This window comes from Gossypium arboreum, chromosome 10 (assembly GCF_025698485.1).
Source record: "Gossypium arboreum isolate Shixiya-1 chromosome 10, ASM2569848v2, whole genome shotgun sequence".
NCBI classification, from domain to species: Eukaryota; Viridiplantae; Streptophyta; class Magnoliopsida; order Malvales; family Malvaceae; genus Gossypium; species Gossypium arboreum.
In genome coordinates, this window is record NC_069079.1 from 19,312,261 (window position 1) to 19,338,267 (window position 26,007).

General features: G+C 34.4%; 1 long non-coding RNA gene and 1 other non-coding gene across 2 annotated transcripts; one reads left to right on the top strand and one right to left on the bottom strand.

Moving 5' to 3' along the window:
* The first annotated feature begins 22,801 nt into the window (after positions 1–22,801).
* Positions 22,802–22,903, top strand: LOC128283269 (small nucleolar RNA R71). Its single transcript, XR_008273611.1, has one exon. It is a non-coding gene; the product is annotated as a small nucleolar RNA R71 (small nucleolar RNA).
* A 412-nt stretch (positions 22,904–23,315) lies between these two features.
* On the bottom strand, positions 23,316–25,503 carry LOC128282646 (uncharacterized). Its single transcript, XR_008272995.1, has 2 exons — positions 25,363–25,503; positions 23,316–23,515 (listed from the first exon to the last, which is right to left on the bottom strand). It is a non-coding gene; the product is annotated as an uncharacterized LOC128282646 (long non-coding RNA).
* Positions 25,504–26,007: the final 504 nt, after the last annotated feature.

Here is a 26,007-nt window from a genome sequence, read left to right on the forward strand (position 1 = left end):
CCAAAGTTCCACATCAAAAGCTGAGCATTTACAGGAAATCTATGAAAGCCAGCAATCCAATTGCCTTCTTTACCACATACAATGCCCCCAGCTGCAGCAAATCCAGAATTAAGTTGTACAGCTCCGTCAGTGTTGAGATAAACTCGACCCTCAGTGATGTAAGTTTCAAAGGATTGACTGAAGCAGGTGGAGAGGACATCCTGAAGAGCAGAGTGTAGTTGAATCGCCCAACTAAAGAATCCTTGAACAATTTCTTTTGAGCTCTAAGGTTTGCCTTGAAAGATGTATAAGTTGCAATTTTTCCAAATACGCCAAATAAGTAGACCAAAAAGATAGGAAAAACTGGCTCCCCCTCATGAATCAACCTATTAATGAGAAAAAATTGGATATATACTTACCTGGATTAACTTGTCCCCAAACATCCTTAGCAGTAAGACAATCACGTAAAATATGTAAGGAGTCTTCCGAGTAGTGTCCACAAATAAAACAAAAGGAATCATCAGAAAGTCCTCTCCTAACTCTTTCAACATTACTCAGAATTCTTCCTTGTAATACCATCCAAATGAATACACGAACTCGCTGAGGACCAGAACACTTCCACACAATCTTCCATTTCTCATCTTTCGGACTCCAGTCTCCCTCTTTAAGCGCTTTATAAGCAGACTTAACAGAGAACACACCAGACGAAGTGTGACACCAAGAAATTCTGTTTGGGCCTTCAGAATACTGGGGAGGTGATATACCCTTAATGATTTGAATCACATTTTCTGGTAGCCAAACCCAAAAAAGATCAAGGTTCCATGAACCATCCTCTGAAATCATCTCATGTAAAAGGCATTCGGGACTCAGATTGAAATTAGGTGGAATATAACAAAGAAGAGGTCCGGTGTGAGGAATCCAATTATCCTTCCAACACCAAATTTTATGGCCATCTCCAATGGGCCAGTATGGGTTTTCACAAAATAATAACCAAATTTTGGATAGAGATTTCCAAAGAAAAGAGCACCTATTTCTAGCAATGCACTTTGGTACCTCATCCTTCATTTGAAACTTTGATCTAACCACATGAACCCAAAAAACATCTTTATCCGACACCAATTTCAAACCCAGCTTCATTAAGAAGGAAATATTCTGATCACGGAGTTTCCTCAACCTTAAACCTCCACACGTTTTAGGTTGACAAAAGGAATCCCATCCAACTAGAGACATATTTTTTTGCCTTTCAGAAAACCTCCAAATAAACTGTTTAACCAAACTTTCAATCTCATCACGAATTTTCCTAGGTATCATTATGGATTGCATGAAGTAGCTAAGGGTAGATAAGAGGATTGATTGTGCCGGAGTGACACGCCCAGCTAAATTTAAATTTTTGGCTTCCCAACTTTGAAGCTTTCCACGCACTTTCTCCACCACAAACTAAAGAGTGCTACTAGTAACCCTTTGGTGAAAAAGAGGAACTTCAAGATAGTGACCAAGATTATGGACACGTTGAAAGGTGCTAATCAAATTCACCATATTACCATCCACTCCTTTAGAAAAGAAAATGTTGGTCTTCCTAGCGTTAATTTTGTTCCTAGACAACGCACAAAAATTATCCAGAATGGTTTTTAAAACTCCACCATGCCTTGAATCAGCTTTACTGAATCTGCAAAAAATAATGAGAGATAGTAGGCCCATTTCTAGATAATTGAATAGGGCTTTATTTACCTTTCGAAATAGTAGACTGTATCAGATGACCAAGCCACTCCATACAAAGTACAAAAAGATATGGGGAAAGAGGACACTCTTGTCAAACTCCTCTAACAGGTTTGAACTTAGGTAATGGTACTCCATTCCACATAACCTGCATAGTAGAATTGGAGATAGAGGACATAATAACATTAATAAGAAAGTCAGGGATACCTGCTGCTTGAAGAGAAGCTTCAATGAACTCTTAACTAACTCTATCATAGGCCTTCTCCAAATTTATTTTGATTGCCATCCATTTTCATTTCTTCTGACTTTGCATTTTATGGATCACTTCTTAAGGTAAGATGAAGTTTTCATTAATGTTTCTCTCAGCAATAAAACCAGCCTGCTCATGTGTAATAATATTAGGGAAAATATATTTAAACCGATTTGCAATAACCTTCATCGTCAACTTGTAAAGAATCGAACTAAGGTTAATAGGCCGAAATTGGCCAAAAGTATCTAGATTTTGGACTTTCAGAATAAGTACGATCAATGTGTTATTCAAATCAAACTCAATAAAGTTTCCTTCGAATACCTTTCGAACCAAGTCACAAACCACTTCCCCTAGGGTGTCCCAATGCTTCTGAAAGAAAATGGCATGGAAACCATCACTACCTGGAGCTTTAAGAGGTGCCATATCAAACATTGCCTCCTTAATCTCTATATTTGATGCTGGTCTCCCCAAGAAACTAACGTCAACTGGATCAAGTTGTGGGAAACCACTTGGAGGCAAATTACCCAAAGGAGCAGGAATTTCCCTATACAGTCTTTGAAAAAACTCATTTGCTTCACCTTCAATATCCTCAGGGTCATAAATCTAATTACCTTCAGCATTACGAATAGCAGTAATGCGATTATTTTTCTCTTTTATAGAGTACGAGTATGGAAAAACTTTTTATTCCGATCCCTTAATTTCAACCAGTCACACATTGCTTTTTGTTTCCAAAGAAGCTCTTCATGATGAAGAACATTCTCAAGCTCTTGACAGAGAGACAAATCCACTTGATTTAAATACAGGAAACCAAAGAAATCCCTTTTCCTCTGAATGTTAGCAATTCTTTTAATAAGATCTCTCTTACGAGTGGTAATGTAACAATAAACATGTTTATTCCAATCATTGAGATCATGAGTGAACTTTCCAAGGGATTCAGCTATACTGGAGAAGTCCCATTTTTCTTTCAAAAGGCCCTAAAAATCAGGATGCTCTGCCCAACTAGCTAAAAATCTAAAAGGCCTCCCCCTAGGAGTGAAGAACTCGGATTTAGTACCAAAAAGAGAGGACGATGATCCGATTTAATCTTTAGAAGGTGAGTAACCATGTAATTAAGAAAATTGCATAACCAAGCTTCATTTCCCATAGCATGATCTAACCTTTCAAACAAAACCCCCTTTATGCCAAGTAAAAGGAGGCCATCTAAAACCTAAGTCATGAAGTTCAGCAGAAGCTACAAAGTTACCAAAATATGGGCACCTTCTACCCCTTGAAAGGCCCTCGTATTTCTCAGAAGAGGAGAGAATTGCATTAAAATCTCCAATAGCAATCCAAGGGCTTTGACCAAGTGGAATAGAATTCCTCAACTTATTCCAAAGAAGTTGGCGCTTCTGTCTATTAGGGCTTCCATAAACATAAACGATAAAAATTGGATACGATGAAGACAAATGCCAAACTCAAGATAAAATGAATTGTGGATGACTATGAATTACTTCGAGACAAACAAAATCCCCCCATCCTAACCAAATACCCCATGAGAAACCGATTACTTCAACGCGATGGGAAAACTAGAATCCCAACTTAGCAATAATGCTATCAACCTTGGAACCACTAACTTTCGGCTCAAGCAAGCTAACAATATCTGGTTTATGCTCTATGTTGTATTCCCTAAAAATTCTAAGGAATTTAACGTTTGCACAACCCTGACAATTCCATAAAAAGAAAGTGATATTCATTAAAAAATAATAAAAAAAGGTATCATACCTGGCTTTCAGGACCGATATTGCAATTTGACTTTGAGACTGCACCATCGACCTCGACATTCGAATTTCTAAAGATAACTTGAGGGGATAAAAGTTCCGCCATTGCCACTATAGACTCAGCCAAAGGAACACGTGTGTTTCCAAAAGATTTAAAACAGTTCCCTCGACCTCGTAGTGCGAAATAAGTCTTCTTAGTATTCTGACTACCACTTTCTCTACCACCGTTTCTTCTCTTTTTGGGGCCATTTGACTTCGAAATCGAATCCGACTCTAAAAATTCCACAGACCTTGGTTCCGAATTATCCCGATGAATAGGATTAATATTTTTATTAAATCTAACTACAGAGTGCTTACTTGGATCAAGAGTGTTATCTGATATAGATACTATGAACCCCTCAGATTCATCAAAAACAAGATTGTAGTGTGCTTTTATTTTTTTCCAAAACTCCAGCTTCATTATTCTCCTGCACTTTAGGATCCAATTTACCTTGATTAATTGTGTCACCCATAGAGAAGTTTTTAATAAAATTCACCTGCTCCGAACCTACAAATTCAGAAATGTTCAAATTAGAATTGGACAAATTTTTAATAAACCCCTTATTATTTCCCACATCATCCTCCGATCCCATAAGCATTTCCCCTAATTTCTTGTCCAAAGAAATTTTGGATTTTTGACCCAAATTTTCCTTATCATTATTGCCCAGAATTTCCTTCAAATTAGACTCTTTAGAAAGGCCCAAATTCTTGTTTTTCCTTTGGCCTATAGCCATAGAGGAATTACCAACTTTTTTATTGTCCCTAGAAACTATTCTCTTTGACTTGTCAGCCAAAACATCATTCAAAGAAATCCCTAAGAATCCTTCAGCCGACTGTTCAGTTTTCATATGTGAATCCTGCCCCGATTTCATATTAAAATCCTGGCTAGATTCCGTGCTTAAATTTTTCCTTCTAATAGCGCCAAGAATTTAGAACTAGAAGGAAATTTATCTTGCTTTGCCGAGATCCCCGTCGTGGAGTCACGCTTCCCTCGCCGTGAAAATTTCTTTTCCACCAACATCTACAGCCCAAAATTCAGGCCATTTTCTCTGCTACCGGAAATAGATTTCCCACATCCATGCTATCCATCGGAATAGATCCCATCACTGCCGTTGGTTTGTCAGAAGTTTTGTCTGCCTTGTTAGCCAAATTCGTAAGGTTTTGGCTCGACACAACCAAATTACACATCTCCTTTACATGCCCATACTTGCCACAAGCGAAGCACACGATCGGAAGGGCTTCGTATTCAACACGTTGAGCAACTTCGTCAACAAGAACCTACGAAATCAATGGCCTATTTAGATTAAGGTACACGACTAACCTAGCAAACCGTCCTCTGGTCTGATTATCATTCTGCACATCCAGTTTAACCACCTTCCCAATGAGACCCCCGATGGCTTCGATAATCTTTCATTTATAGAGATATCCCGGGAGATTTGATAGTTGTATCCATGCCATCACCGCACTCGGGTAAGGTTGCAAGGGGCTAAAATGTTTAGTCCATGGTTGTACGGTTATGTACTGACCATAAACTATTCACGGGCCCTATGAAAAAACTCTGTTATAGTCATTGAGAGCCTGAAATTTCACAAAAAAAAAAATCCATTAGTAATATCCATTATCCTAATAGAATTCACAGGTTTCCAAAGGAAAAGAATGCTATAGTGAAGGGCGTTGTAACCGATATTACGCCCTAGGAATTTAACAATGACCGTCAACTCCATTTCTTTGAAGAGAATTTCCTTCACACGATTTGAAAAATCGATCTAGGAATTCCGTCAATGATGGAGGTATTAATGTCCCCTTCGAGTAGTTCAAATTCATTCTCATTCCCTACGGAAGGTACATCTTGGTCAAATTCAAAGGCTACACCGTGTCCCCCAGCAATTTTTCTTTCCACGACGTACTCGATTGTGATTCAAGATCCACAGCTATAGTAGTGTCTTCATCAGCATCATTCTCTTTAAATCTTACTTTTTTAGTATTTCGATCATCATCAAGGGAGCGACACCCTTCCCATCGTTGCCAGAATTTTGTGAAGTTGAGAGCATATTCAAACTTTTGTTACACATAGTGGTTCCCCAACCATTTTGAAATTAAAGCAGTTGTGCATTTATTATTATAATATATTTTTTATATTAATGATGTGTAAACTTAAAACCTTAAATGTATAATCAACTTTATGGTAGATAACAATATATACAATTGACATTATATAATTATGGTAGATTATTAATTATTGATAATAATTTAATACATTGGCATTGAGAAATTTAAACTCCACAAGCAAGGTTTAGATTTTATCACATGTCCTATTTATTTATTTATTTATTTTTTAATTTTTAAATACAACTTATTTATACATGGAAAAATCTCAACCCTACTTGTGGAGTTAAAAATTTCATCACCAATGTACCAAATGATTATCCCATTAATTATATGTAACATTATATAAAATTATGATATTATAATGTACACTTTTATATGAATGATATGTAAGTTTGAACACTAAAATAGGGATGTCAATTGGGTGGGGCGGGGCAGGTGCGAGTACAAAATCCAAAACCATCCCCGCCTCGCGACCCACAAGACTAAAACCATCCCCGCTCCACCACCCACGTGGTCCCTAGACCCATCCAATCCCCACTATACTCGCCCCGCAACCCATTTCATATAATATATTTTTAAGTATAAGTTAACCAGGAGTTTCAAGTTTGCAAGTTGCGACTTGGAGTAATGGTGAGTAATTTTAGGGTTTTCATGTAAAATAGAGAAAGTGAGAAACCAAAGGAGTGAGGTGTGTTAAAATTGGGTGAGAAATTGTAGAATGCTCTTATTTTTTTCTAAAAAAAATAGTGAATGTGAGTTGAGTATTGTTATCAAAATTAAATTTTTATTTTTTAAATATACTTATTACATTATGCGGGGCGAGCGAGGATGGGGCGGGTACAAGGTCATACACACACATGCCCCACCACCTACGATGGGTCTAATTTTTGTCCCTATCCCCCTCCTACCACCCATGAAACCTGTAGCCATCTCCGCCCAATTGGGTGCAAAGTGGAACGGACCCCGTGAAATCCGCCCCACTAACGCCCTTACTTAAATATGTATATAAATTTATAGTAAATTATAATATATATACAATTAATATTATATAATTAAGGTAGATTATTAATCACATCTAATCTTATATACAACTATAATATTATTGTAACACCCCTTACCCGTATCTGGAGCCGGAACAGGGTTCGAGGCATTACTGGATTTACATCGAATCATTTAGTCACATTTCACAACATAAACTTGCATACAATTTAAAACTTTTATACATTCATCCATATTGTCCCTTATAAGGTTCTACGATACCTTAAAACATGCTTAAAAGAGGTTTGGGACTAAACCGATAACTCGAGAAAACTTTACAAAACTTAGAAAATTTTCCTCACTGGATGGGTCACACGCCCGTGTGAATAGGCCGTGTGCCTCACATGGTCTCAGACACAATCGTGTGACCAAATCGTGGCCAAACAGGGCATACTTACTGACTTGATCACACGGCCAAACCACACGCCTGTGTGTCCAGCCTGTGTTCCCTTCATACGCCCGTGTTCAGGCCGTGTGCTAGGCCATGCCAAAACTGGAAGATATATTGACTTTAATTTGAATGGCTACCCCAGGGGACATACGGCAGTATTCCATGGCTATGTGTCACACACGGACGAGGCACATACCCGTGTGCTCGGCCCTGTGGAGTGAAAATAGGCTTAGTTAAGGCCACATTTCTCACCTTCCACAAGCATACCTAAACACCACACTTCATTCCATTTCAATACACACATAGCAATCACAACATGCCAAATTCATATACAAATCAAGCCATTATATCACAATCCAAATCACTACTCAAAACTCAACCTTAAACATATCCAAAGCAACATATCATTATCAATAATTTTACCTATCTTTCTTATGCATTTTTCTCATCCTTTCATCATCTATTTCATGCCATGAAATATACCAACTCAACCATACCAAAACATGCCAAAACACAAGGCTATATATACATCATACATCATTAACTAAACTTATGTATCAAGCCAACTTAAATGGTTATTACTCAACAACATTTATAAGCCAAATCACATGGCTAAAATCACAACAAAATATACCATCTTAACACTAGGCTATACATGCCATAAACCAAGCCCCAAAGTATAAAAATATCGCAAATCAATAACCGAATAGTGTGATACGATCTCTGTTGACTTCCAACCCAAGCAAACATCTGAAACACTATAAAACATAGAAAATAACACAAAGTAAGCTTTACAGCTTAGTAAGTTCGTATATGAGCCTAAAATGATCATAACATTCATATAACAGTTTCGAATTAGATAAAGCTTTAACACTTAAAGCATCAATTCATGAACTAATTTCAAATTATTCAAGTCCTCGTTCGTAACTTCTCAATTTCATATAACTCGATACTTAAGTAGTTTTCCATACCCAACTGTACTGATACCTTCTATATATCACACATACAGTTATCAAACCTTTCTAGTTTATAAGTACTTATGATACAAATTCATCGATTTTCCGATACCATAGTCCAACTATGGTCTTACTCATATATTGCCAAGGCCTTGCTGTGGTCTTTCTTTTACGTGCCATAAGTATAATTAATTAAAGCAACTATAATTCATATCTCACATACCGTTCAATACATACTTCATTATAGTCAAATAAACATATTTTGACATGAAACATATCTATACACAATTCATTCTTATATAATATACATAATACAATATGAACTCACCAATTTACTTTCATTCAATTCTCACATAGGTTCTGTACGTACCTACATTGCTTAATTCATTTACACTTTCTTTCTCGACTTTACTTTGCCAGTTGAAACATTCGGAATCGTTAAGGATACTCGGTAATCACATATAGCTCGTACAATGCCATATCCTAGATATGGTCTTACATGTTATCACATATCGATGCCACTGTCCTATACAAGGTCTTACACGAAGTCGATTAACGATGCCGATGTCCCACACATGGTCTTACACGTAATCGCAATACAATGCCACTGTCTAACACTGGGTCTTACATGTAATCACAATACAATGCCACTGTCCCATACAGGGTCTTACATGTAATCACATCTCGGTAACTTAATGTCATGACATTTGTATCCTATACTATTCCTAAGGTTCTTATGGGGCTTCCGAACGTCGTAACTCTATCGATTTCAGCTCGTAATCATGACCATTCAGTATTCAATTCAATTAAATAATAAATAAGTATTTATAACACAATTAAAGTACATTTATTAGCATACGAACTTACCTCGTTCGCAGTAACGACGAATTAGATCGGCGAATCTGATACTTTGTTTTTCCCTCGATATAGACTCATACGAAACTTAACTTGATCTAATCAATCAAATTCAACTATTACAATTCATATTCTATTCATTTTAACTCAATTTCATATTTTGATAAAATTATTATTTTACCCCTAAAGTTTTACATTTTTGCAATTTAGTCCTTATTACTTAAAATCACAATTTCATGAAATTAAATATAAACCCAAGCTAGCTGAATTTTTTCATATATTACTATCAGCCCATATTTTCAATTACTTCACACTTTTAACCACAACATTTCACATTTTCTCAATTTAATACCTAATTGACATTTTTATCAGAAAGCACTTTATAACACTTGTTAATCTAACTTCAAATATTCATATTTCACTATTAAAGATCAAAGAACACATAATCTCATCAATGGAAACTATTAAAATCTTTAACAATTTCAAAAATTAAAGTACGGGCTAACTAGAACACAAAGTAATGATCTCAAAAACGTAAAAATCATTAAAAACGGAACAAAATTGAACTTACATGCATTCAATTCTCCATGGCCGAATGCTTCAAACAATAATGGCTTTCTCTTCTTCCACTTTCGGTTGAAGAAACAAAAGAAATAAAATGCATGTGTTATTTTATTTCTTTATTATTTAACATTTATTAACTATTTACTTATTTAAACTTAAAGCCAACCCAAAATTTCAATATTGCCAAACCATTGCCATCCACTAACTCTTTAATGGGTTAATTACCATTTGAGGACCCTCACTTTAAAAGCCAAGAACAAATAACTCCCTTTTACTAATAGCATGCAATTTTTGCATTTTACGCGATTTAGTCCTTTTTATCGAATAAACCACTCAAACGGTAAAATTTTTCAACGAAACTTTAATATCATCTTATTACCACTCCGTAAATATTTATAAAAATATTTACAACTCGGTTTATAGAAACGAAGTCCCGATATCTCATTTTCTAAAACCACTTGAACTTAATAAATCGCTTATAAAGCAAAAAAAATCACAATATCAAAAACCTTTTTTTTAAAATCACAATTAACTCGTAAATATTAAAATAATAATGAAATAAATTTTTCGATATCAAATTTGTGATCTCGAAACTACTGTTTCGATTAACCCTAAAATAGATCATTACAATTATAATGTACAACATGTGACTATAAACCTTAAATGTGTAGACAACTTTATGATACATTATAACAGTATTATATAATTAGGTTAGATTACAATTAACAATTATTTAACAACTTTTGTTATTTTATTATGCATTTATTTATTATTATTAATAAACTTTATTCAAAATTAACTTTTTTTGATTTTATAATTTTTCAAAATAATAATTTTAGCATGTTTTGATTAGATTTTTTTTTGTTTTGATTTAAGCATTCGAACGTATGATTGAAAATGTTAAATTTAAATATCCTATAAATAAATATATTTAATTCAAATTTAAAATATTTAGTTTATTTATCGATAATTTACGAATTTAAATTTTAAATAAATTTATAAATTCGAATTCCAATCATCCAAATATATATATATCTAACCTACTGTGATTCATATACTGGACCACCCTTACAATGGGCCAATGTTGAGATGGACCAACAATACACTCAGTAGAAAGTGGGATAGAGTGGAGATCAACCATGGTTGGGCTTGGCATCCTCAATTCAGAAATACCATGGTTGAGTTGTTAACCCCTGAAGCTTCTGATCGTTGTCCTGCTATAGTTAAAACGAAAAAGCCCCAATCAACGCCCTCCCTCTAAGGCCATATAAGTTTATTAACTTGTGGGCAAAACATGAAGCTTTTTTGAGTATTGTCCCATGATTCATGGAGGGAACCAGTAGGAGGCAGCCCCATTTATGAGTTACACGCCAAAGCTTAGAAACTCAAATCAGCACTGAAGGGTTTCAATGTAGAGAGCACTGTGGCAATATATCGAGAAGAGTGAAATAGGAGGTTGATGAGACACAAATAGCCATCCGCTAAACTCTGATATTAAAGAACATAACAAAAAGCTATTAGAATAGTTGAAAGCTGAAGAAAGTTTGTATAAGCAAGAATCTAGTAGGAGGAGGAGGAGAAGGAGGGGGATCTTCTTTTAATTTAGTGGTTTCCAGGCTAAGGAAAAACTGAATACAGTAATGGCAATAGGCTTAACACTTTTGAACAGATACCAATTCCAAAGGAGGATATAAGTACTTCCAACTGTTGCAAACCACTATTACTGGAGATGCTCTGACAATGTGTTACTAACGAGGAAGAGATTAAAGAGCCCTTTTTTTATGTCCAAGCTGGGGACAAAGGTCCAGGGCTGGATGGGTGGGTACACACTAATTTGAGGATGATTTTGTTGCCGCAGTCACCTATTTCTTCTGAATCAGTAATCAACTCCTCCCTGCATTTAATTCAACCATTGGTTCTTGTGTCGAAGTTCCCTGGTGCACGATTTTATGTTAAAATTAGGTATTATTTAATCGAAAAACTTAAAATGGTAGATTGAAACATATTGATATTGGTGCTTACCAATAGAATAACAAAAATAATAAGCTCAATGGTATGATATTGATTGTCTTGATATATTAAAAAATTCATTGGGCTAGCTTATTCATGTCTTTTGGCCCATCATGAATGTATTATTTTGAGAGGATGGCCTATCAACAATGGTAACAGCATTTTTTATTAGTGGCGAGTGAAATTTAATTCAATTTAAAAAATTAAAATTTTTTAAATTTGAATTTAATTAAATTAAGTTATTCGATTTTTTTGAATTAATTCGAATAAGTGATTAGGTTTTTCGAATTCGACTCGAGCTGAATTATACAACTCATATAACTTGAATAATAAATTGATATAAATACTCCTAGATTCTTGATAATTTTGAAAATCTGCAAATTAGCCCATCTGAAAAATAATTACAAAAATTCAAAATATTTATAAGATATTTTTCATAAATTTTATAAATATATAAATTTTAAAAATATAAAATGCTAATTTATAATTTTTAAAATCAAAATGATAAATTTAAAGCGTTAAAGAGCAAATTATTACTAATTAGAGGTGTCCATGGGCTGAGCTGGCTCAAACAAAATTTTAGGCCCGACCAACCGAAAAATGTGCCTAAATTTTTACCCAAGCCCGACCCATATAAAAATACTAAAATTCGGACCGCACCCACTCGTATTAAAATTTTTAGAAAAATATAATGCATCAAAATACTAAAAATATTAAAATAAATATTTTCTAAAAAATTGAAAATAAATTAAAAATATATATGTATACTTAAATAACACTAAGATAGGTGCAATTTAACAAGCAAATGCCTCTAAAATAGTAACAAAATTAACATAAAACAAGAGTTATACAATATCTAAACAATAATAACAAAATAATAGCAACATAATAGTAAAATACAGCAAAATAGCGAAAAGGCAACAAAACAGTAAAAAATAGCAACAAAAAAACTAATTTTTTTTGCATATTTGGACCAGAGCGAGCTCGGCAAAAAAAAAGTCTTACCTGAGGCTCGCCCTGTTTTCTAAATGGGCCTTATTTTTTTTGCCTAAGCTCATTTTTCGGGTCTATTTTTTTACCTAATGCCTCCCACTTTTCGGGCTGGCACCCGGCCCGGTCCATGAACAGGTCTAATACTAATTATCTTGTTTTTTTATTATTTTTTTTAAAAGAGATTTTCAAATATCAATGATATTTATGTTCTTTAACATGAAATTTAGTCATATTATCAACAAGATCTCAATATAGTCCTTTTTTAATTTAATTTAAAAAATTATTAGGCTCAACTCGATCTCATTTCACTTGTCTTGAATAAAAAAATTTAAATCAAATTAAAATAATAAAATAAGACCAATAAATTTGAATAGCTCAAAATTATTTTACTCGATTTGATTTGATGGAACACAAACCCTTACTTTTTATACTTCACAATATTTTTCATTTTGTTTTCTCTCTCACATATCTCATTGTTTATTATCTTTAGTTTTTTCATTTGTAATTTACATTGGCTAGGTAATCTTTTCATTTCAATCATAAAATATGTCTTGGATAATTTTTCTTTCAATATTTGCATTTATTTTTAATTTTAAATTAAAAGATCCATAAATGGGTTAAAAGAAAAGAGATATTAAATTGTATTTAATCTCTCCATTATAATTTGATATTTTTAATTTTGATGTATTATACCATTTTAATGAATTTAATCTCTTTATTAAATTGTATGCGTTTGGCTTATGCTTGTCACCACGCAATTTTTAAAACAAAATTAAAAACAATTTAAACTATATTTTTATTTTAATATCCATATAATTAAATTTAAATAAAAATATTATTATTTAATTTGTGTTCAAGTTGAGTAATTCTTAATAAAATTTATCTTGTTGAAATTCAACCCTAATTAATTTGTACATATCAGATCATGCTTATTTGATGAGGCATACCACACAATCCATGAACTATTTTTTTTTTTGAATAAATCCATGAACTAATTTAATTGTAAATAATAAGTTCAAATTCAGATTGGGCTGTTTTACAATTCAGATTGCTACATCTGAACTAATGTTTTATTTTTTCACAAAAATTCAATTTTGAGGTTGCTTCAATTGTTAAAAAAGCTTGAAGCCAAATGGTGAATTTTAACAAATCAATTATCCTGTTCTTGGAAAACACCCGCAACTCGAATGTGCTAGGGGTTAATGATATGTGCCACATGGGTTTACCCTCAATTTAGGGACAAGGTAAAAAGGTGGTCCTGAACTTTGTTAGTGATGAAATCAATAATTGAACACAGATATGAAAAAAGAAATTTCTCTCATAGGCAAGACGTGAGGTTCCCCTTAAAGTAGTTGCTATGGCTATTTCAGTTTTTGTTATGCAATGCTTTAAACTCCCAAAGGCTTTCGGACTGTCTTTGAATGGAATGCTTAACAAATTTTGGTGAGGTAATTCTGATTCGAAAATTAAAGAAATTCTTGGATGAATTACCTTAGGAATCAGGTTGTGGAGCAAGTTATGTTAACCATTGTGGCCACATGTATAACCACAACTTCTGCAGCAACTTGATTATTGTTGGCAATTTTTGAATTTGTATTTATCTTTATCATTATAGTTATATTAAGCATTAAAAACATGGGATATACATGGGATATCTATCTCTTCATGCAACATGCTTAGGAAACTCCAAGATAAAACATCAAGATAAAGCTTTTGAATTTAAATGGTTTTATCCCATGGAGAGAATTCTGAGAATATTTGAAGCCTATATTTATGAATGGTTCATGAGATGTAAGGTTAATGTACTTTTCATAAAGCTTATATGTTTATTGTAAGCAACTTTAATGTGAGATCATTTAATTGTTTTTCACCTTTGAGAGATTAAGGTAACAATCTTTAATAGAAGAGGTAGTTTGGAGAGAGTTCAGACTAGATGTACTAAGGTGAGGTCGCAATTATCCAAGGGATAAGGTAGTTTAGGCTTAAATTACTGATTGCACCATGATTTAGTAATTGATTTCTTCTCTAGACAAGACCCTACAAAGGTAGGTGGTGCACTGAACTGTGTTACCAATTTGCTCATGTTCATTCTAATATTTTTCTACTTTGTTCGTATAGTTGTGCTAATAGTTGTGTCAAATCTTGTGGCCACAAAAAATACTACAATCAGTTGCCACAACTAGCTAGATGTTCTTTCAATTGATATTAGAGCCTCTAATGTAATTGGTTAGATCCTATGTGTGGCAATCAATAAAAGGGTTTATGAAGGATGATAGTTTGACTATACATCTCACCACTCTTGAATGGATCCAATTATGTCTAATAAAAAGCTTGAATGGAAGTTTTTATCAAATCAATTGATGAAAAAACATAAAACATTGTGTTTAATGGATGGAATCCTCCCCAAACTAAAGAAAGAACTCCAAAACCCAAATAATTCGACTTATTCTTGCCAACCACTAGAAGTAGTCCCAAATATAAGCTAGGCTTATCCATTACATGGACACCAAGGGCACTACTCAAGGATCTCCATGCCTTCTCCGTCGTATTAAGATTGAAATAAAGCATGAATTGTTGGGAAAATTGCTTTTATGATAAATTTGAGGCATATGCTCAATAGGTAAAGGTGGAGAGTTGAATTATAAAATTATAGTTTCATATTCTACTCAAAGAGAACTTTACAATGGTATATCATATGCTCAAAATGGTTGAGTGATGAATGAGAAATTGATGCTCAACGTAAGCTACTTGGAAATATTGTTGAGGAAAAGTAAAAGCTTAGATCCCACATTGGTTAAATACCAAGTGTGAGATGTGTTTGTATATGTGAACTCTCTTGAAAGATAATTGAATGACTAAGCTTGTAACCTTGCCTTGTGCACAGGGGGGTGTAGGTCCAAACCTAACAGGGTTAGGGTGCACTTGCATGACGTGAGTGACGCAAAATGTTCGGATCAGTCAGGTTCAAGTGGGCCTGTAGGTATTTTAAGCCCAACACGAATTTATTTTTCCTCAGCAGACATAATCTGCTTATATATGGATAGTATCTGATTTGATTTAATTTTTAAATCAAATTAATTTTTGGCTCTTTAATGGTAGATTTTATGTTTATTTCTAAAATTTTCCACTATCCTAAATGCCTATAAAAGGCTGTGTATTCTGGAGGATTAAATAAACATTTGAATAATTTCCTATACCAAAATTTTGTTCATTTCAAAGCTCTTCCTTTTCCTCTCCTCTCCGTTTTCAAATGTTCTGGTGATAGAAAAAGGCAAAGTTCGTTTGTTGATCGTTGTAGAGGTGCTACTACTTTGATCACTATTATTGTTTGAATCTCAGAAGCTAGTTTTTTTTAAAGGGGGAATGTATGTGGGAAGGGGATATGTACTAAATAACATGTGGAAACTTAATGCAATATCTGTAAAAGCAAAGACAATGAATAAAAATGTCGCTTCTTCCTATATTTTTATGCTTGAGTCATTTGATTTATGGCATGGTAGGCTTGAACATGTTAATTATGATACATTACGAAGATTAATTAACTTAGACCACATTCCTCCATTTCACATTAATTATAAAGATATATGTGAAACGTGTGTTGAGAAAAAAGTAACAAGGTTTTCATTTCAAACTATTAAAAAAGGCACAAAACCACTTGATCTAATACATAGTGATGTTTGTGACTTAAAGTTTGTTAAAAAAAAAGGAGGGAATAAATATTTTATTACCTTCATTGATGATATCACAAAATATTGCTATGTTTATTTGCTTAAGAGTAAAGATGAAGCTATAGAGAAATTTATTCTCTATAAGCAGGAAGTTGAAAACCAACTTAATAAAAAGATTAAGATGGTAAGAAGTGATCGTGGTGGTGAATATGTTGAACCATTCAGTGAATACTGCGCACAACATGGTATTATTCATGAACTGATACCACCATATTCTCCTCAATCAAATGGAGTAGCCAAGTAAAAAAAAAAGGACTCTAAAGGAAATGATGAACTCATTGCTAGAAAGCTTTGGGTTATCACAAAACATGTGGGGGGAAGCTATTCTATCAGCTAATTACCATTTAAATAAGTTTCCCCCCAAGAAAAGGGACAAGACACCATATAAGTTATGGAAAGGTAGAAAACCTTCCTACAACCACTTGAAAGTATTAAGGGTGTCTTGCAAAGGTAATAACCCAGTTACCAAAGCAAATGAAAATAGGTCCTAAAATGGTGGATTGTATTTTTATTGGCTATGCAGATCTTAGCAATGCATATAGGTTTCTTGTGTATGAATAGAAAAATCCGGACATTCACAAGAATACCATATTAGAATCAAAGAATGTTTCATTATTTGAAATATCTTCCTTTGTAAAGCTAGAAAAGTTTATTCAAGTTCAACAAAATGAACTTCAGAGACTATTAATGAAAATAGTCCTAACGAGGCTAAAACTGAGATAGAGCCAATGAGCAGTAAATAAGTAAAGGTAGAACAGTCTTTTGGATCAGATTTTCTAACCTTTATGCTAGAGGCCAAACCTCTAACATATAATGATGCTATACGATCATCCGAAAGCACATCATGGAAATATGTTATTAAAAGTGAAATTGATTCCATAATGCAAAATCACACATGGGAATTAGTAGATCTTCCTCCAAGAATTAAACTACTAAGTTCTAAATGGCTTTTCAAATGGAAAATGAAAGTAGATGGAACAATTGAGAAGTACAAGGCTAGATTGGTTATAAAAGGTTATAGACAAAAGGAAGGTTATAGACAAAAGGAAGGCCTTGACTACTTTGATATTTTTTCTCCAATATCTAGAATAACTTCTATAAGGATGATACTTGCAATTTCTGCTTTGCGGGATCTAGAAGTACATCAAATGGATGTTAAAAACAACTTTCCTAAATAGAGATCTTGATGAAGAAATCTATATGGTACAACCTGAGGGTTATGTAGTTATAGGACAAGAACAACTTGAGGGTTATGTAGTTCTAGGACAAGAAAAGAAAGTTTTTAAATTAGTAAAGTCTTTATATGGACTAAAACAAGCACTAAAATAATGACATGAAAAGTTTGATAATGTCATGATGACAAATGGCTTCAAGGTTAACGAGTGTGACAAATGTGTGTATGTCAAAACTACCGATGTTGGATATATGATCCTATGTTTATATGTTGATGACATACTCATTGTTGGAAGTAACAATGGAATGGTAAAACGTACTAAAGACATGTTAAATTCAAGATTTGACATGAAAGATATGGGACTAGCTAATGTAATTTTGGGTATCCAAATTAAAAGGTCATTTGAGGGTCTCATATTAACTTAGTCACATTATGTGGACAAGATTCTTGAGAAATTTAGTTAGGACGATTCCGATATAGCTAGAACTCTAATTGATATGAGCCAACATCTGTCTAAAAATAGAGGTGAAAGCATTAACCAAATGGAATATGTTAGGGTCATAGACAGTCTAATGTACCTTATGAGATGTACTAGACCAGATATTGCTTTCAGCATGAGTAGGTTAAGTAGATTCACAATCAATCCAGGGGAAAACCACTGGAAAGAAATTGTGAGGATACTGAGATATCTCAAATATACTCGGGATTATGGATTACATTTTTCTAGAGATCTTGTTGTTTTAGAAGGTTTCTCCGATGCCAGTTGGATAAATGATATTCAAGATACTAAAGGTACAAGTGGATACGTCTTCACATTGGGAGGAGGAGCTATGTCATAGAAATCCTTTAGACAAACGATTATAACTAGATCCACAATGGAATCTGAGTTTGTAGCTCTAGACAAATTTGGAGAAGAGGCAGAATGACTTTAAATTTCTTAGAGAATATTCTTAACTGGCCAAAACCCGTGTCCACAATATGCATATATTGTGATAACCAAGAAAAATTGGTAGAGCACAGAATATAATGTATAATGGTAAGTCGAGACATATGCGTTATCGACACAATACCGTTAGATAACTGATCTGAAACAGAGTTATCTCTATTGATTTTGTAAAATCAAAAGATAACATTGCAGATCCGCTAACTAAAGGCTTGAATCGAGATCAGGTTGATAAAACATCAAAAGGAATGGGACTAAAGCCCAGGAAAAACTAAAAGACGCTATGTGAAGGAAAACCCTACCTAGTTGACTAGAGATCCTAAGATTTAGGTTCCAAGGGAAACCTAATTACATAGACCTTGTGAGGTTACTATTGGGGTACTTATCCCAAGTCCGTTCCTATGGTGTAAATAGTGACTAAAAATGGGATAGATTAAGTAATGGTTTTAATGACCATTATGTGTTTTGGTGAATCGAACAACATAAGTCACCTATGTGAGAGTGAAGTGGGGCCGCTTCAAAGAGACTATTGGGGCATAGTTCTCTCAAATTCTTGTAGAACCCGAAGATGTTCAAGGCTATATGAACATACTTATGAGAACTAAAACCTTTCTAGGGAGGTAGTTGTGTGAGGTATATCATCATTTACACAAAAGGCAAAATAGTTCAAGGACATCACGTTTACTGGTCAGCTAGTAAAGTAAATATACTTTCACAAGGAAAGGTTCAAGGGTGGATGCCTACCTATCCTATACAACTATTGATCGTAGATTCTATCACCACACTGAATTTATGTTTTTCGATAAAACTATCAATTTTCATTCATGTGAGGGATTGTTGGAAAAATTACTTTTTTGGGAACTTTGAGGCATAGTCTTCATAGGTAAAAGTGGAGAGTTGAATCATAAAATTATGGTTTCATATTTTACTCCATGAGACCTTTATAATGGTATATCATATGCTCAAAATGGTTGAGTGATGAATGAGAAATTGATGCTCAAAGTAAGCTACTTGGAAATATTGTTAAGGAAAAGTAGAAGCTTAGATCCCACATTGGTGAAATACCAAGTGTGAAATGTGTTTATTTATATGAATTCTCTTGAAGGGTAATTGAACGACTAAGCTTGTAACTCTGTCTCGCACACAGGAGGGTGTAGGTCCAAACCTGACGAGGTTGGGGCATACTCGCATGACGTGGGCGAGGCAAAATGTTAGGACCAGTCGAGCCCAAATGGGCCTGCGTATATTTTAAGCCCAACACGAATTTATTTTTCCTCAGCAGACATAATCTACTTATATATGGGTAGTATCTGATTTAATTTAATTTTTAAATCAAGTTGATTTTTGGCTCATTAATGGCAGATTTTATGTTTATTTCCAAAAATTTTCCACTATCCTAAATGCCTATAAAAGGTTGTGTATCCTGGAGGATTAAACCGACATTCGAATAATTTCTTATACCAAAATTCTGTTCATTTCAAAAACACTTCCTTCTCCTCTCCTCTCCTCTCCTCTCCGTTTTCAAATGTTCCGGTAATAGAAAAAGGCAAAGTTCGTTCGTTGATCGTTGTAGAGGTTCTACTACTTTGATCACTGTTGTTGTTGTATACTGGGAGACATTCAACCAACCTTTCTCCAAGTCCCGTAGGAGCAGCCGAATCTATCTTAAGGAAACTATGTTTCACAGGCCTTAATGTTTCGTAAAATCCTATTCCTCCGTCTGATTTAAACTCATATTTGATTTTAATTTTAATTTTTTTTCGTATTTGATAAATTAAATATAAATTATTCTATATTTACTTTATATGAGTTTATTTGTATTTAATTTTGTTCGCTAACATGTTTTTTCTAACATGAATTTGTCCAAATTATCTGCTACCTCGAACTCTACTAAAAAACCTTCAAAATGTTCTTGACAATCTCTACCTCTCATCTCTTGTTGCAATTGAAAAGAATACTATCATTTGTAAAAAAGGAGATGGTTCAACCTAGGACCATTTTGGCTCACTCAAATGCCTTTTACCCTTCCCTCCTCGTACGCCTTTAGGAAAAGAGCTAAGAGACCTTGCATGCACAAAAAAAACAAATAAGGTGACAAGGGATCCCCCTCTCTAAGTCTTCTCTAGAGGTGAAGAAATTAGTCAAAGTACCGTTAAAACGAACACAATAATAAATAGAAGTATCCTATCATAAGATCAATCCATATACTCTTAAAGCCTATGTTATTCAACCCTATCATATGTTTTGCGTCCAATTTCCTAGAATATTAAAATTAGCATGGAAAGACTTTTATTTGAGAAGAGAGTATTATGAGATATTATTTATTTATATATTATGTTATTCCTTAATTGTTAGGGTCAACTGAGCATTAAACTAAATGAAAAAAAAAACTCGAACATTAAGCTAAATTTGAAAAAAAAGGAAGGAAGAAACTAAATCATCTTTCATTTTGGTGATTTGCATTTCCCAAAATTTTAGATCTGTGAATACTTGATGATGATTTAATGTTAGAGAATATCAACAGTATTTTTATATTATTTTTGTAAATAATTGATTTGATAAATCATTGAGTCCATCATGGCGTGGTTTTAGTTTATCTTGTGTTCTCGGTTTCTGTGTCTGCCATTCATCTAGTTCCTTGATCTGTAGCCTTTGCTCTTCATAGATGGGTCCTTTGTTGTTACTTAAACATGGCTTATTTATGCTTTTCAAACGTGTTTCCTGCAAAAAAGGTTGCACCGCATGATTAGTATTAGTAGCATGATTTATACAACCACCCTAGATATTCAATGTGTTACTTGAATTTCGAGCTTGAAGAGTGATTGTTTCATCACCCACACGAAGTGTGAGTTCCCCTGTACCAACTTAATAATAGTTCTAGCAGTTGCTAAAAAGGGTCGTCCTAAAATCAAAGCCACGTCACTATCCTCTTCCATGTCTAGAACAACAAAGTCAATTGGGAATATAAATTTATCGATTTTGACAAGTACATATTCAATGATACCCCTAGGAAATCTGATGGTTTTATCAACCAATTGAATGCTCATCCTAGTTTGTTTGGGTTTCCCAAGACCTAGTTGCTTGAACATTTTGTAGGGCATGACGTTAATGCTCGCCCCTAAATCAACCAATGTATTATTAACATCTAAGCTACCAATTAAATAAGGAATCGTAAAACTCCCTGGATCTTTCAATTTGTTGGGCAGCTTATTCTATAGAATGGCTGAGCAAACTGCGCTTAACTCCACATGTGACGCCTCATCCAACTTCTATTTATTTGCTAAAAACTCTTTTAAAAATTTATCTGTGTTTGGCATCTGTGAAAGAGCTTCAATAAATGGTAAGTTAATATGTAATTTCATTAATAATTTAAGGAATTGACCAAATTGTTCGTCCGTGTGGTCTTTCCTTGTCGCTCTGGGGTATGACACACGAGGTTTGTACTCTTTACTTACCGATTTTCGCTCACTGTGGTCCACCTCATCCTTACTTTTACTTACCACAATTCCTTGCCTCGCTTCTGGTTCAGGTTCAACTAACTCATCTTTATTTCGATCGGTAATCGAATTAAGCTGTTCCCTTGGGTTAGATTCAGTGTTACTAGGCAAGCTGCCTTGTGGTCATTCAGAAATCAATTTAGCAAGCTAGCCTATCTAAGTATCGAGCCCTTGGATCGACGCTTGTTGATTCTTAAGTGCGGTTTTGGTATTCTAAAAATGAGTTTCTGACACCGAGATAAATTTTGTTAGCATCTCCTCAAGGTTCGGCTTCTTTTCCTGTTGGTAAAGTGGTTGTTGAAAACTTGGGGGATGTTGTGGCCTTTGATTTCCTTGGCCACCCCACGAAAAGTTGGGATGGTTCCTCCAACCTGTATTATAAGTGTTAATGTATGGGTTATTTTGAGGCCTAGAATTATTGTTACCCATATATTGAACTTGTTCCTCCTCGGTGCTAGGGTTGAAGGATTGATATTCTGTGTGTACTTCTCCTCTATTTGAATCGCACCTCATCATTGGATGTACCTGAGTAGAACCATACAAACCGTCAATCTTTTTATTTAAAAGTTCTACCTGGTTAGACAGCATAGTAACCTTGTCGAGGTTAAAAACGTCGGCCGCTTTCTTCGGCTTTGTTCCCATGACTTGCCACTGATAATTATTCAGTGACATCTCTTCTATAAATTCATAAGCCTCTTCAGGTGTCTTATTGTTCAAAGTTCCATCGGCGGCTGCGTTGATAAGTTGCCTTGTTGAGGGGTTCACACCGTTGTAAAAAGTCTGAACCTGTAACCATAAAGGTAACCCATGGTGAGGGCACCTTCTCAATAGGTCCTTATATCTCTCCCATGCATCATAAAGAGTTTCTAGATCCATCTGCACAAAAGAAGAGATATCTGTAGCACCCCAAACCCGGCCCAGAAGTTATGGCCAGATCTGGCATGCCACATCAAAAACGTAAAAAAAAAAATTTCCATTCTAAGTCCAGAAAATCGTACTTGATGTTCAAAAGATTAATTCATTAAGAGTTAAAGTGAACGGAAGTTGTGCACCAGGTAGGAAACCGGAAAAGAGGTGGTGAGTCCATCGGATCGCTATACCAAGCTCCTTCGGATCCAATCCTAGACATGCATACCGCCATTGCCACACCTTAATGTCATGGATATTTCTAGGAAACCGATTTGATTAAGTCATTTTTAGGAAAAGTAATTAATTTTGGAAAATACTTTCATTGCGGAAGCTTTGCTTGTTGTCGTGTTATTTTGAAATCAATTGTTGTTTTTGAAAACGCGCCCTAAAGCTATCCAATTTCAACATTTAAAATAAGTAATACCTATCTTAGTAATACATATTAAAACCATCAAAAATAATTAAGCGGCCTTATTACATTTAAAAACCCAAAACTTCAAACGTAAATAAAAGGATGTCCAGTTCACCAGAAGAAAATCAAACTTTCAGAATGGGTGGCCACTCCGAATTCCCTCACAGCTCCAAGCCCACTATGGTTGGGGATTACCTGCGTGGATGAAAATAAAAGGGGTGAGTTTGGGGAAACTCAGTGTGTAAATTAACCCAACCATAGCCTATATCAGCTCAAACCACAGACATAGAATAAGTTGGCCTTAGCCCGAACAAAATTCGAATAAAGCCCATAGGCCCATAATGTAACGTAATGTATATTACATGTTGATGCGTAAACCCAACCATATCCAACCGTATACACCCCTGCACCAACCTTACACCGTGTGGGAGACAACTCGACCCACCAACCGCTACACACCACGTAATTTGCAGCATGGCTGCCGTAATGATAATGTGATAGAGTCACCAGATATGATAATCGTGGCGAGCCACCGTATCAGATATATGTGGCGAGCCACCGTATCAGATATATGTGGCAGAGCCACCAGATCAGATATTTGTGGCATAGCCACCGTAACGCTTCCTCTATAATATAACCCATGTCCCCATGCAACTGATATATAATCATGGCATACATCATACGTAATCGATCGTCATGCTTTTCAACAAAATTAACCCTAGGGGTATAACGGTAATTTTGCACCTAGGGGTATAACAAAAATTTTCCATACATAGGGTATTATAGTAATTTAGCTACTTTTAGGGTTTTCATGCATATCCTAACTATTTACGTACTATCGAATACTTACATACTTATTATCGAATTGGGCCCGTTGGCCCATGAACCCGATCTTTGGCCCATTAAGCCCAAATTATCAAAATGTACGAAATCGCACAGTCTCGGTTTATTACTTTAGATTACCAAATAAACAAACCCAACTATCTTACGAGCATTCGCACACTCGCAAATTCCCAAAATATCGACTTTTCGGATTTCGCTTTTGCTTTTGCCAATCTAGTCTATAAGAGGGTGTCGATTACACACTGCTTATGATTTATATGTTGACGAGATCCACACACGAACCGCCTACAATTGGATTACTAACACGTTAATCTAACTATTCAAATACAAACTACGTATTAACCCCTTACAATATTCGGCCAACCACACCTACAGATCATAGTAAGCTTATAAGAAATCAATAAGCAACTCATTAACAAATTTTTGTCAATGTTTACCACATAATCATAATTTCACTGTAAGCTGTCTTCCTAAGCAACAGTCACTAAATTATTTATAACTGGAGCTACAAAACTCCAAATCAAGTTCCGTTAATTTTCTCTGAAAATAGACTCATATATCTTCTATCCATAAAATTTTCAGAATTTTTGGTTTAGTCAATCAATACCAGAATTTTCTCAAAGTTTCCCATGTTTCACTGTTTGACTAATCTGACCACTTTTCATTACGAATCAAATTTCTCATTGTACAGAATTCAAAATATGTTCTTATTTATTTCATTTGAAACTAGACTCAACAAGCTTTAATTACATAATTTATTCACCTTCTAACTCATCTCCCACAATTTATGGTGATTTTCCAAAGTCACGTTACTGCTGCTGTCCCAAGCAGATTTATTACCAAATCACTCTTTCACACATAACTTGCATGCATGTTATTTAAACATGTATATCACCAATCAATCATCACATATCTATGATTTTACTTAAGTATAATCTCCATTTCATCATTTTAAAGCACAACATGTTAGCTGATTTTTCCTTTAACATCTAAGGCACATGCATGCTCATTTGTTTGGCTCAACTTCACCTATCTTCCATTTTTATCAAAAGAACATGAAACAACAACCATTTCCTTCATTTTAATTCATGACTAAATGCTCACAACACAACTAAAAATCAAAATATACTTCAAGAGTTAAGGTAGAATCAAGAAGAACTCATGAACCTCAAAATAGAAGCAAGGTACCAAGAACTTACCTTCAATTTTCCTCCTCCTAATGACCGAATACTCAAGAGCTTTCTCCTCTCCTTTCTCTTCTCTAACTTTCAGCTATGATGAACAAAGATGGACAAAACTTTGTTCTTTTCACCCCTTTTCTTTTAATAAAACTTCATATTTCATCCATTTAATTCTTTAATACAAAAGACATGAAATTCTTATCATGAAACATTTACCTAACCCATTATCATGAAACATTTACCTAACCCATTATCATGGAATATTTACCTAACCTATTATCATGGAACATTTATCTAACCTATTATCATGAAACATTTACCTAACCTATTATCAATTTGTATCAATTTGTACCATAAATTATGGATATCAAGTGTACATTTTGTCTACAACAACATGATGGCTGGCCACTTCATGTAAAATGGGGGGTTTGTCATGCAAATCCTCCTATTTTGCACTCTTATTTATTTGGTCACTTCAATTTAGCCTATAGCATTTTCAAACATTTTCACATAGCTCCTATTTCATAATTTCACTCACAAATGAAAAAAATTAAAGCATGAAATTTTGTCAACATTCACAGAATTCCCGAAAATTGGGGCGTTACAACTCTACCCTCCTTAAAGAAATTTTGTCCTCGAAATTTACCTAATCCAAACAGATGA